This window comes from Rhamphochromis longiceps, linkage group LG1, assembly GCF_057381845.1.
Source record: "Rhamphochromis longiceps isolate RC_006_pf linkage group LG1, R_longiceps_female_GT1.1, whole genome shotgun sequence".
Taxonomy (NCBI): Eukaryota; Metazoa; Chordata; class Actinopteri; order Cichliformes; family Cichlidae; genus Rhamphochromis; species Rhamphochromis longiceps.
Window position 1 is genome coordinate 8639977 of NC_140557.1, and position 13437 is coordinate 8653413.

General features: G+C 38.6%; 1 pseudogene; it reads right to left on the bottom strand.

The window, feature by feature from the left end:
- The window catches only part of LOC146678243 (xaa-Pro dipeptidase-like), a 38822-nt pseudogene that overhangs the window by 24539 nt on the left and 846 nt on the right, over positions 1-13437 (bottom strand).

A 13437-nucleotide genomic window follows, 5' to 3' on the forward strand; every position in this document is an offset into this window, starting at 1 on the left:
TTAGAAAATAATATAGCCTGGTCTGATCGCGGCCATTACAGCATGTGAAGATTTCAGGATGGCCTCATAGATGGTCCTCTGAACCTGCCGTTAGCTAGGAAGGAGCAGGTGATGTCTGAGGACAGCAATAGCACTCTCCACCCATGTCAAACAGACTGCATATCTTACATGCTTGAGTGCAAAAACGTGTATAGATTTCAGAAGTCACTAAAGGTCACAAGAACCGTAACCATGTCACTTGATGGCCTTCACTAAATATTGTTGAGTGGAAAAATTCCTCATGTAGGAGAAAAAGCCCCCACCCCCCAAAAAGGTACTCACCACATATCTCCATTTGTAATCGTCCTGTCATTAGGAGCCCCAGGATGACCATAATAGATGACAGACGGATTAATGACACTGGTGGGAATAAACAATGCATACATTAAAAAGACAACTAGTAATAAAACATAAATAACTATTAATCTTCAAAGAAGAGAATACATTAAAGCATCAAACAGATTCCAGTCTCTTGTTTTAAGCTCCTAGTTTAACCAGGAAAAATGCTTTCATCTACGGGCAACTAATCCTTACAATGTTCACAATACATGGCCTTTAACACAAAAGGCCAGAACATGATTAACAACATCTCCCAATTTTTCACCCATAATGATGCTGCTAGGTCACAGCTAAAGGGGGGATGTTAATGTATTTTTTTTAATGAGCACGGTTTGTTTTGCCAACAAGTCACCAGGGATACAGAAGAGATGCATGGAGCCTGCTCAACTATGTCATAAACTCAGCATTTTGTGCTCTAAAAGAACAAAGGAACAAAGTATGTGGTGCTCTAATGCCTAGGGCTATGGTCTCAGGGTTAGCTGCTCGAATGTTTGATCAATATGCTACAATCACCGACATTAGACTCCCAAAGACAAAAACACTACATCAATGATCTTTGTTCATTAATTTTTGCACCAGGAGGATCAGACTGAAAATACCTTTTTAACTAACTTAACCTAAAATGGTCCAATTTATTTCACGTTTATATTTACTAAACATCTTCTCGAGATTAATAGATTTTATATTTGAGGAGTCGTTTGTGTGGCTGTATTTTGTTGACAAAGATGGTCCAAAAGTGAAATCTAAACTTTGCACCAGTTGTGCTCAAGCATCTCAACAAACATGGCATCATCTAAAAACTGAAGGCTAACTTTTTGTCTGTCTTAGAGTGCCACATTTGGTGCAGACATAAAGCAGATATAATTAATTATATCATTGCAAGCATTTGACTGATCTAAGTGCAGGTACATCTGTACTTTCTTTGTTTGTATGAAGTCCTTAGAAATAAATCAGGTAATGGATCAATTAATAAATCCTCATGATGCACAGATACACATAAGTAAATAAGTAAATAAAGCTTATTTATATAGCACCTTTCACAGACATGTGTCACAAAGTGCTTTACAAGAAAGGTAAGAAAACACAATACAGTTATAAATACATCATAAAAACCCTGGTCTAATTAAAAGCTTTTTGAAATAAAAATGGTTTTAGCTGCTTTTTGAAGGTCTCCACCGACTCCAGACACCGTAGAAATAGTGCATTCCACAGTCTGAGTGCAACAGCTTGGAAAGATCGGTCCTTTCGAATTCTAAAACGAGTGTGGGGGACCATTAAAAGGTTTTGATTCGATGACCTCAGGTTATAAAAAGAGGTATGTGTACGAATCAAATCATCAATACAGGGAGGGGCCTGTCCCTGTAGTACTCTAAAGGTTAAAACTAGAATTTTAAAATGGAACCTAAATCTGATTGGTAGCCAGTGTAGTGACTTTAAAACAGGAGTCATATGAGCTCCCTTGTTTCAAGTTCACTTGTCCTCTCCTGGAAGAAGAGCACACATATACGAATTGTGACACATTTCTCCTTTAGTGTAGCAGTAGAGTTGGAAGAGACTGCAAAGAAGAAAAAATTTTTTTTAGCAGAAGAACTTTTGCTGTCCTTTTCCTGACTCCATGCTTTTTAAGAATTCGTTGAAGTCATTCACTTTTTAACCACCACATTGTCAAGCACAGGAAATACCTCAGTCGCAATACTCCACACCTCACCACTGTGCTCATATGTCCTGCACCACCCTCACATACTTTTCTGCCACTCCTGACTTCCTAATACAATACTACAGTCCCTCTCCTGGTACCCGATCATGTGCTTTCTCTGTATTTACAAAGGCACAATGGCATTGTGATATTCTCTTGATACCTCATATCTTCATGGTATGGCTCATCACTTCATCCATAGTTACTACAGCTCCTCTCATCACCATTGTTCCACTGCACAGTATGTCCACAGGACAAACCGTCTTTCCACTCTTGATCCTCTTCATTGTTGCCCTCACTTCTGCCTTACTAATCCCTGTCCACTTTCTGATTCACCAGCTTTCTCTTATCCATCCTACTCTCTGTTTCCTTCATTAATCAGCTATTAAAGTGTTCCTTCCATCTTTTCACTCATTAGTACATTTCCATCTCAGTCCTTAACCACCCTGACTGGCTGCACCATCCAGCAAAATCTCTTTGTCTAACCAATCAATACAAGTCTTTTTCTCCTTACTTAGTGTCCAGCTCAAATACAACTCACTAATAGCCTCTTCCTTTTCCATTCCCCCTTTGGTATGCTTAGCTTCCCAGTGCTCCTGTCTACTTTCATCATCTCCCTGACTATCCCACTTTTTCTTTGCTAATCTCTTCCAATGAATACTTTACTGTACTTTTGCATTCCACCACCAAGTTCCTTGCCCTCTTTCCTCTGTCCAGATGATACACCAAAGACCTTCTTGGATGTTTCCCTCATCACTTCAGCTATACTTTCCATGTCATCTGTTGACACTTTCCTACCACCCAGAGCCTGTCTCAGCTCCTCCCTGAACTCTGTGCATCATTCTTCATCTTTAAGTATCTACAATTTAATCCTTGCCTCTGCCTTCACTTGCTCCCCATCCACTGCTGCCTTGCTACATGCACCATTTCCACCACCCTGGAGTCACCTATCTTTTTCAGACTGTGCTGTCTGCATAAGACCAACTCCACTTTTGTAAAAATTACTCTACTTGTACATGCTTCCCTTCTTCTGGAAATTGCATTACCTGTTACCTCAAGAAGATTATTACAGGTAATAGTTCCTCTCACATGGTAAACAAAAACAAGTCTCATGGAAAGCTACTCTGACGGCAGAGTATTGAAAGTCAGCCAAACTAAAATAATAGCTTTTATAATAAAATAAAAATAAGCATGAGCCAAATAAACCGAAATATCATTTTAAATTGCTTTTCTGTGTTTTGCTCTAATGTCTTGGCTTGACTAAAAGCCATAGGCAGCTAATTCCATATATACATTCACTGTATTGTTGTGTGCGTACACACACACACACACACACACACACACACACACACACACACACACACACACACACACACACACACACACACACACACACACACACACACACACACAACAATACAGTGAAAGTGTCTGCATAACATCTACATAGGTTAATGTGGAATAAATCCATTTGCTTGTGCTTCCATGTCTTGTCACTAAACACAGCCCTTACATCTTTCTAATGTAAAATGTAAAAAATAATAGTAATATTCCCATTTACCTCTCTATTTCATATTTTTCTGCCCCCCTATTTTTAATTAGGGGGGCAGAACTATATGCAGTTATCAAGCTTGAAAATTACTTGTTTCTGTTTTTCCTAAAAATGATTTCCAATGAACATTAAAGAAAGACGTAAGGAATTGCTTTAGTGTTAAAGTTTATTGGTCAAATATTATCACAAGGATCCTAACACCTTGAATCCTTTCTTTTTGAAATTTTGGTATGTTCAAGGATGGTTTGTTTAACTCAGGAGGATCTAACCATTTTGTGGGCTTCGCTGGAAATCCTGTTGGTGTAGCACAGGACCTCCAGCTCCATATGAGACGGCTACAAACAGAAGGAGGAGTAACCAGCTGTCTCTCTGACCAGTAAACTCAATGCACATTACAGTGAATCTACAGCCATGCAATAAATAGAAAACAACTCTTACACTTAAAGAAAACTTTCTTTTTTCTAAGAGGGGGCCCATATTCCTGTCTTTTGAGGAAAAAATTGTTGCGATATAATTTATGGAGTCAACAGTTTGTGTCAAAGCAAAAGTGCTTGTTTTTGTCTGTGACAGGTTCAGATGCAATCTTGAAACTTGCAGACACAATTAGTTTTTACAGCTTCTCTAGTAAGCAGACACATCAAATTCCACACACCCAACAGACATAGTTTGAAAAAAAAATGCCAACACTTAGTGCAATATTTGTACTCTAAAGACTGAAATAAACCTAATATAAACTGCTAAAAGAGGAATGGTGCAAGGACCATGTGTCACACAGCTTTTAAATGAGATCTTGTCATTCCAGTGGAAACTTTGTAATCGACTGCTGCAGAACTGATGAAAATGTTTCAGTCCACAACTAATGTAAGTTTTAGACCTAAATCAAATTTTTCCTGTGCTTGCTGATTCATACTATTATATTTTTTTTTGTGTGCGCATGTTGTAGCTTATTAATGAAGCGAATTAAAGTTTTTTTTCCCCACAAATGAACAACATAAATAACACAGGGCACTCACCCCAAACACAGGCAGTAATTAACGTAAAAGGGAAAGAAAGCCCATGAAAAGATAGCCATGCAAGCTGGAGTAAGAAGAGGGGGCAGAGGGTTCAATCAAGCCCTGCTTCCCAGGAGGTGTGCCTGAAAAGCATTCCTCCTCATTTTAGAAAATGTCAATTCATCTGGAGGGTGCAAACCTTAATGCCAAGGACAACCAGGCAAGCACGAAGTCCATTACATCTACACCGACCCACTCATAAATTGAGAGGAAGGGGAAAAAAAGAGACGTCTATAAGAGAAGTCACTGTTTTTGATAGCAAACACGCCATTACCCAACTGTGCAGCTATAACTGCAGAGGTTCGTGAGAGTCTGACTAAATACAATCTTAGGCAAAAGCTTTTTTATTCTTATCTTAAGTGGACTTCTTCAGTAATACATTTTAATTACCTACCATTGCATTCATGAGTGGGTTTAAAAGACTGTTGTCCACTTGGAAGCTAATTAAAAAAAATAAAAATGAAAATGTTTTACTGCTGTTCATTATGTCTTGTCTTGCAAAGCACTTTGTAACATTGTTTTTGAAAGGTGCTAAAAAAGTGTATAAATAATAAAAATAATAATTAAAGTAATAATCAACAAACACGAGACAGCTTGGTTAACTGAATTACATTTCAAATTTAATTAGTCAGCAGGAATCAGTATATCAAGTTTTCTGCAACATTAGTTAAAAAATAAAAATAAAAACATCCATTACGAAAGTATAATTATGTTGAGTTATCTTGCTAGTTGGTGAAATTAAACATACTAACTCCATCAAAGGAGGCAGATGGTGAGGCAAATGCACCCACTATCTGTATTCTGTCCTCACTGCAGAAAAAAAATACACAGACAAATAAGGTATTATAGTGCCATGTTATGCACTCAAAAGTTTATACAGCATTAAAAAAGTTTTTGGTGTGTATGGTTAATTTGTTTTTTTGAAAACTAAAAAAAACAAATGTGATATTAGGGCTTAAACAAAGGTTTTATATATATATATATATATATAAATGAGTTGGGAGCCAATTTAAAGTAGCGTGCAGGAGGGTGATTAGTGCAAAAATTACCAAATAGTTGCACACTTATTTTCAGTGATTGGTACATACCAGTGTGAGGAAAACTGCTGGTTTCAGGACACAACATCAGCTATCTGCTGTTCAGTGCAGCAGAATTAACAAGAACAAATTTTCTGCTACTTTCAGGCTGCAGAATAAAGGTCATTTTAGAAGGAACCATTGTGCCTATGTGGCCTCTCTAGCACTCAGCAGCACACTGAATGATATAACTCAAAATACTTTATTACTCCTCTGCCAGCAGCCTAAATGTCACCTAATAGATTCCTAATTCAATGCACACAGATAATAAAGTGATATTTTAGTACTGTTACTATTATTAATAAAGCTAAAATTATTTCTTGTATTTACTGTATTCCAACCCTCTTTATCCTCAAAATCTAAAATCCATTCATCCATTCTAGCAGCTTAACTTCAGTTGTATTAAAGAAGGCAGATGGATTTTGAGTTTTGACTTAAATAAGGGAAGAGAGCCAATATTCCAGAAATCTGGAGGAAGTGAATTTCAAAGTTGAGGGGGCAGAACGGCTGAAAGCTCTGTGCCCCACAGTGGTGAGTTGGGCAGAGGGAACAATAAGGTAAGTGGCGGACAAAGACCTAAAGGAATGAAAAGGAATAGTAATGTGGACTAAATAACATAAGTAGGGAGGGGCCAGGTCACGGATACTTTTGAAAGTGAGAAGTGATATTTTGAAAGGCAGCCAGTGAAGCAGTTGAAGAACAGGGGTGATGCGCTCTCTGGAGGGTGTGCAAATTATGATCTGGGCTGCAGAATTCTGCCGGAGTTTCAGTTCATGAAGGGACCTGTTAGGGAGACCAAAGAGAAGAGAATTACAATAATCAATCCGAGAAGTGACAAGGCTATGGAAAAGCATAGCAGCAGCATGGGGCTGGGAGGCTGGGGACGATTGATGTTATCTAAGTGGTAGTAGGCGGATCGGTGATGTGATTAATATGAGACTGAAATGTCGAAACTGTCGAGGATGACACCCAGACTCTTAACCTGAGGGGAATGAAGGATGGAGGAGTTGTCAATATTAATGGAAAACTTGTGGGATTTGGTTAGTGTGGAAGCTGTGCTCATGAGTAGTAGTTTTATTACTAATGAGTTTTAGAAAATTGGAGGAGAACCATGATTTAACCTCCATGAGACAGTCAGAAAGGGAGATGGGTGGAAGGGTGAAATTGGGTTTGGAATAAATATACAGGTGAGTGTCATCTGTGTGACAGTGAAAGTTAATGTTGTATTTCCAAAATATGTGACCAAGTGGAAGCATGTAAATAATGAATAAAAGAGGCCCCAATACTGAACCCTGGGGCACACCAGCAGAAACAGAAAATGAACCTGAAGAGTAAGATTTGAGTTTAATGAACTGAGAGCGATCTGCATGATATGAGGTGAACCAGGCAAGGGGGGTATGATTAATGCCAATGAATGCAAGTCTTTTCAGAAAGATAGTGTGAGAAATCATATCAAAGGCCGTTTTAAGCAGCTTATTATTATTATTTTTTATAATAAATGCAATGAAAGAGATTTGATGTTTTCCATGACAGAATCATGTCTGTCACTTGAAGAACTGAAGATCAAAGGCATTCGATTCTGATTTTCAGCCTTGTCCCTTGCACACAGTTATTTCTCCAGATTCGCTGAATCTGTTGATGATATTATGTACTGTTGATGTACTGTGCAATAGTACTGTGCAATGTACTGGTTTTTTTGGGTTTTTTTTTGCCTGTCCCATTTGGTTCTTTAGCCGTCAGAATTGTTGTCTGAAGACCAACAACGATACCCAATGGATTTATTTTGCCAAATGGATCATCATGGCATTGCCGTATTGGTCCATTTGATCGACCTTTGTTTTTATTATTTATTTAATTTTATCTTCAGTTGTTACAGACGGGACAGACATGAGTGAGGGATAGGAAAGGGAGAAAGAAAGAGGAAGGAAAAGAAAAACACCTGTTGAGAGAGAAAGAATAGAAAACAAGCAAAAAAAACCAAAGCAACATACTAAACACAACACCATCGCATTAATCTAGCTAAGTGTAAACAGCAGTAAATACTAAATATTCAATGTTGTTGTGCAGCACGCAGGACAGACAGCACACAATGTGCTTTGAAGTAGCAGCCAAGAAAGGTGTGATTTAAGTCTACGAACAGTGAACACCCGTGTGCACACCTGTGTGGATCAGCGCGCTTGTATTCAAATGGTTTCCACATGTAATGGTCTGCAAGAGGATGTAGAGAGCCATAGCCCTGTCCCCCAGGGCATGAAGCAGGCATGGAGGAGATCCAGGCCCCAGACATCCAGAGGCCCCAGAGTGCGAGAGCCCAAGGAGGACCACCGGAGGGGCATCCGTGCCACCCTCATGGGAAGGGCTAAGGATCCCCAGACAAGGGGTCACCCAGTAGCCACCGAGCAGAAGCTAGAGGGGGCTGCACCGGCGTGCCCGCCGGCTCTGCCGGCAGCCAGCTGTGCCACAGTGAACCAAGCCGCAGGCCCAGAGGCCGGAGGCCTGAGGGCCACCCGCGCCCCGGAAGAGGCCTGACCGAGCAACAGGCACCAGGCCCCGCCAAATAGCCACCGGGAGTGAGCTGGTACATACCTGAGCGCCCAGCCCCGGACACCAAGAACCACCAATGTACCGACCCCTGAGGGCATCGGTCACCGGCAGGGAGTGTGGTGAGGGGAGATAGGCCTCCACCCTTTGGAGGGCCTGGGAGTTCCCAGAGAGGTGGAGTCTAAGACCCGACCTGTGCAATGTACTGTTGATGTACTGTGCAATGGTCTTCATAATTTTACATTGAGGAACTTAATTCTGAAACTGTTCCACAATTTGGAGATGAAGTATTTTGGAAACCGATGAACCTCTGTCCATCTTTACCTCTGCGAAACTCTAACAAGTCCATCCCCAAGATGCTCTTTTTTATCTTCCGTTATGTTACTCTTCTGGTGCCAATTAATCTAATTAGTTAGCAAAATCTTACTCCATCTGTTTCTTTTAAGTATCAGCCTTTTACAGCCTTTTGTTTCCCCCCCCACCCCAACCTTTTTTTAGACATGTTGCTGCAATCAAATTCAAGATGAACTTGTATTTTTAATGAAATAGTAAAATGTCTCACTCGTTGTATGTTTTTATTTACATTCTGATCAGCTTTCCAACTTTTCTGGCATTGGGGTTATAGTTTATGAATGAAAAACCGTTAATGTTAGCAGTAGTTGTAAATCTAAGGAGTAAAACACACATCAGTCAACTAAAGCAAGATGAAAGAACTTTGAAGTCCACGGAATTCTTTCAACAGCTTATTTGCAGCCAAGAAGGCAAATGTAACCTGATGGATGTAGAACTGCATCTATTATTTAAGAGAGCCAAAGATATGGAAACTAAAAACACTCTCCCAAAAATAAATAATAAAGATGAAAACCAAATACTTTTACATCACAAATTCAAGTATTTAAAGGTAAATTGCCAGAATTTTAAGCAGGGTATTGCCCTGAAGTATGTGTGCATGAATACCTCCCAAGTCTGAGCACTGCCTAAAATATTCATGACCTGCTTTGGATAAGAAAGAAATATTGTCCTCCTCTTGGTTTGTCTATAAGTAGCACTGTCACATGAATGCTGAACACCACCAACTCTGTCTTTTCTAGATCTCAGCTGTGGGTCATGCAGTTTACTTTTTCCAATTTTACTTGCTGTGTTTAGCTGGTATTACTTCATGGAAAAACTGGCAGATGAGTTGTGTCTTAACTTGTGATTAATAAAGGTATCTAACACCCAGGCAGGTACGAAGATGTAAAATCACCTGAAATATAATCTGAAGAACAAATCATCAATAGGACAAAGTTTAAATATGGAAATAATTGTAAAATTATGTGATCATTTATTACCAATTTATAGGCAAATTTTCGGCCGTCAATGCTCTTATATTGTACTCTGCATATATTTTATGATTTGTTAACATGAACACCTCCAGAATAGCTCTGGTGCTGTCAATCCACCAGTACAGCTCCCCTGGGAATCTGCTGTCAACACTGATAGACATAATCGTTTTCCCAGTCTCTCAAAACATGCAATTACAAAGAGCCTGAACTTGATTGCATTTTTCCCACTGGGCTGCCAAAATGAAGCAAATTAAATTCCACGTTACAAATTTAAATAATAAAATTCAATATAAAAGTCCCCTAAGAGTATTGGTGGTTGAGATCTTTCACCATTGTGCATTCTAATGAACTGTTGCACCAAACGGATTGTTGCTGTGATGCTCCATGTGATTTGGGGGAGCCAAAAACTGGGTTGTGAACTGTCCTCTGGGATTTCACATCATCCCACAGAAATATCAGCACAGGTCCCTATTATCATATCACAGGTGATCTTAAACTTTTAAATGCATGTTCATTTAAAATTTCAATAACATGACTTTCTCACAAGATATAAATGAAACGGGACCTGCCATAACAAGGCATGCATTCATGCCTACTGTAGAAGAAGTAGCACAGTGAGGATTCTTTTTCAAAAGCAACATCAGCATTTTTTTTTTATTGAAAGTTTTGTAATTATGACAGTCATCCACATGAAAAAAACAAAAACAGTAAAAAAAACCAAACAAACAGCTCATGATCATCACTTCACCCTCATGGTGTGTTTAGACCAAACACAAATCCCTCTTTTCCCATGATTACATATAGAGATACAAAATTTGAGCCTCAGTCATCTTTATGGACCACCAGCCCTGTATCATTCAGCTTTGATATGAAAACAGAAAAAAATAGGAAGGGAAAAGTTTGTAAAATCAGAATTCATCATATATCTCACAAATTTTCATTTCTGTGCAGATTGTACCTTCTTATTTTCCTTTGGCTTTGCTAAAAAATAACGTCTTATTGCAGATTATATTCTGCCACTGAGAACCTCATAAGCTCTTTTATAAAAAGGTACTTTAATTTAGCAATACACACAAACAAACAAACAAACAAACAAAAAAACAACACCCCCCCCCCCCCAAAAGAAAAACAAAAAAAACAAACAACCAAACAAATAAAGATACTATGCACTAACAATAACATAATGGCACAGTGAAACCCGCAGATCAGGTCCCATGTCGTTAGGTTTTTACTACTGTCCACTCAGCACTTTACAGTCCATCCCTGATCATTTTCGGAAGGGTATTTCCAGTCTCTTTTATAAACTACCTTAAAAAAAAAACAAACAAAAAAAAAAACGTGACCACGTCCTTAGTAGACCTTCCATCTTCCAGTAGTTGCATGAATATCTCATCCCACGTTACCACCTTCAACAAATCTCTCCCACTTTCTCCAGTTTTTATGAAATTGGTCCATTTTGAGGTTAAAAAAAAAGTAAGTTTTTCCATTCTATATATTTCCTCCATTATTCCTATCCAATCTTTCTTTGTTGGGGGCTCTTTCTCCAGCCACCTCCTGGTAAGCGCTTTTTTGCCAGCTCCCAACAGGATGTTTATCAAAAATGTGTCCTTTAAGGAGGCTGCTGATGGGATATCGCCCAAGTACACAGTACAAAAATCTAAATTTAGTTTGAGACCACTCACCACACAACATCAGCATTTTTAAACACATAAACTTCTGAAAAATGTTAGGAGAATCAGATTATTACACTTTTTGAAGTTGCCCTTTATGACAGCCCCAGGCCTTGTGTCAGTCTTGGTTTTTGGGCCTGCCTGTTACCTCCTTATTTTTTAGGTCTTAATTGACAGCTCTTCCATTCTAATAGAGGAAATTATTTCAGCTGCTTGGGAGCCCATACAAGCCCGTGGCCTTCCAAGATGTCTCTCTCACACTCTCCCTCTCTCTGACTGATCCCTTTCAAGCACCCAGATGTGTTTTGCTTTGTTTTGTTTTTTTTGGTTCGCTTTCATTTGCTTTGGTTTGATTGTGTTGTAGTTATCCCTAGTTTAAGCCACACATGCCCTTAGGCTAACTCCTATTCTCTTTCACATTTTTTATGATTATGATTAATACATTTTGATGTGGTGAATATTGTTCCTCTTTGGAACTCCCTTCTTTATTATAGTTTAAATGAGCCAGGCATAACTTCTCACATGTGGCACAGAGCAAGAAATGGCATATATCAGCAGAGCTGTCATAACTGAAAATAGTGCATTTAATTTAGGCTCAGATGCTGCCTGGGTAGAGCATGCAGGAGGCAGAACACATCAAGGCCACCTGCTATTTGTGAATACACCCGACTATTAACTGTACTTTTCACACATCAGTATAATTATACATCATACTGACTTTGTACCGGGGAGCTGAAAGGTTAGACTGTTTAATCAATGTCCTTCTAAAAGCAAGTCTCACTATTCATCTTGAACAGCTCTAGGCACCAATTTTGATTCATTATCTAAATTACCTTTAATTTAAATAGTTACATGGATATAAAAACTGATGTATAAAAGCAGAAGTCAAATATGATAAAAGTTGTTCAAAGAGTTTCTTACCTTTGCCCCAAATTAAGGTTGTAAGATGCTTTGACCACACCAGAGAGGCTGGACTGTAGAACCAACACTGACAGACTTACAGGTGAAGTACACCTCATCAACAGCATACTTCTCCCTCAAGTGCTCTTTAGGAAAGATCGTGTCAAAAAATGAAAAACATAAAACCGACAAAAACAAGTGCACTTAGCAAACTATACACATGAAGTCAAAGAGATTTTAAGAGGCTCTCTTAAAACAAAACTGATGGGTTATGTTATAACTTTGAAGTCCAGTTTTGAGGACAGAATTCGGAGGAAAAAAATAATGCAGAAAAATAGTGCAGAACATAAAGTGCTTACCAAATTACTTTTGAGTGACAGTTATTATTTTTTTTATAATAAAATGACAAAAGATTCTTTTACGTTTATAGATAAGGGAAAAGCAAATGGCCAGATGGTCAGTATCACATTATAATGTTGATCATCTTAAACACGTTAACAATCAATGTGGAGCAACATTTATTTAATCCATAACGTGTCACATTCACAATTTTTAAAGTGGAGCGATCAAATTTGCAATTTCACATAATTTTGTAGCTATTTAAGTAAATAAATACAAATGTACTGTTCTATGTGAACTTGCAATTCTGCAGCAGTGCTGTAGTCAAACAGCCCTGAGGCAATTTAGATAATGATACCAAATATTAAATTAAATTTGGCAATAATAATATTGAAGGTTCAGCTCACTGCTATGGACTAGCTGGTGATGGTGTTGGCCTTGTACACAGCTCTTTGAGGATCAGTGTGACTCACTTTCCAATCCAAGCAGCATAGCTCTCGGGCAGTTTAGGAACAAAAAGAAAGGAGTCCACATCAATGGCTCCTAAGCAGTGAGCCTCAGTCACTCCAAAAGCCCGGTGGAAGAAAGACTCCTGTACAATTCAAGAATCAGTTACAGGATTAATGAGCTAGCTTTGTTCAAAAGAAATATAAGAGCTTCCCATTGTCAGGCCACTTGTGACATCAAAAATAACCTTCAATATGGCAACTGATGTCTGTTCAAATTCACGTGGTGGAAAACCCAAGATCATCGCATCCACTTAACACACTGTTTACTGCTACAACTACACATGTTTCTTTTCCAGCTATTTATTTATGAGTGACTTATGTATGTATGTATATATATATGTATATATTGTACTATTCTTAGTTAGCGTATTGTCTGTCTTGTCTTAATGTTGGTTTATA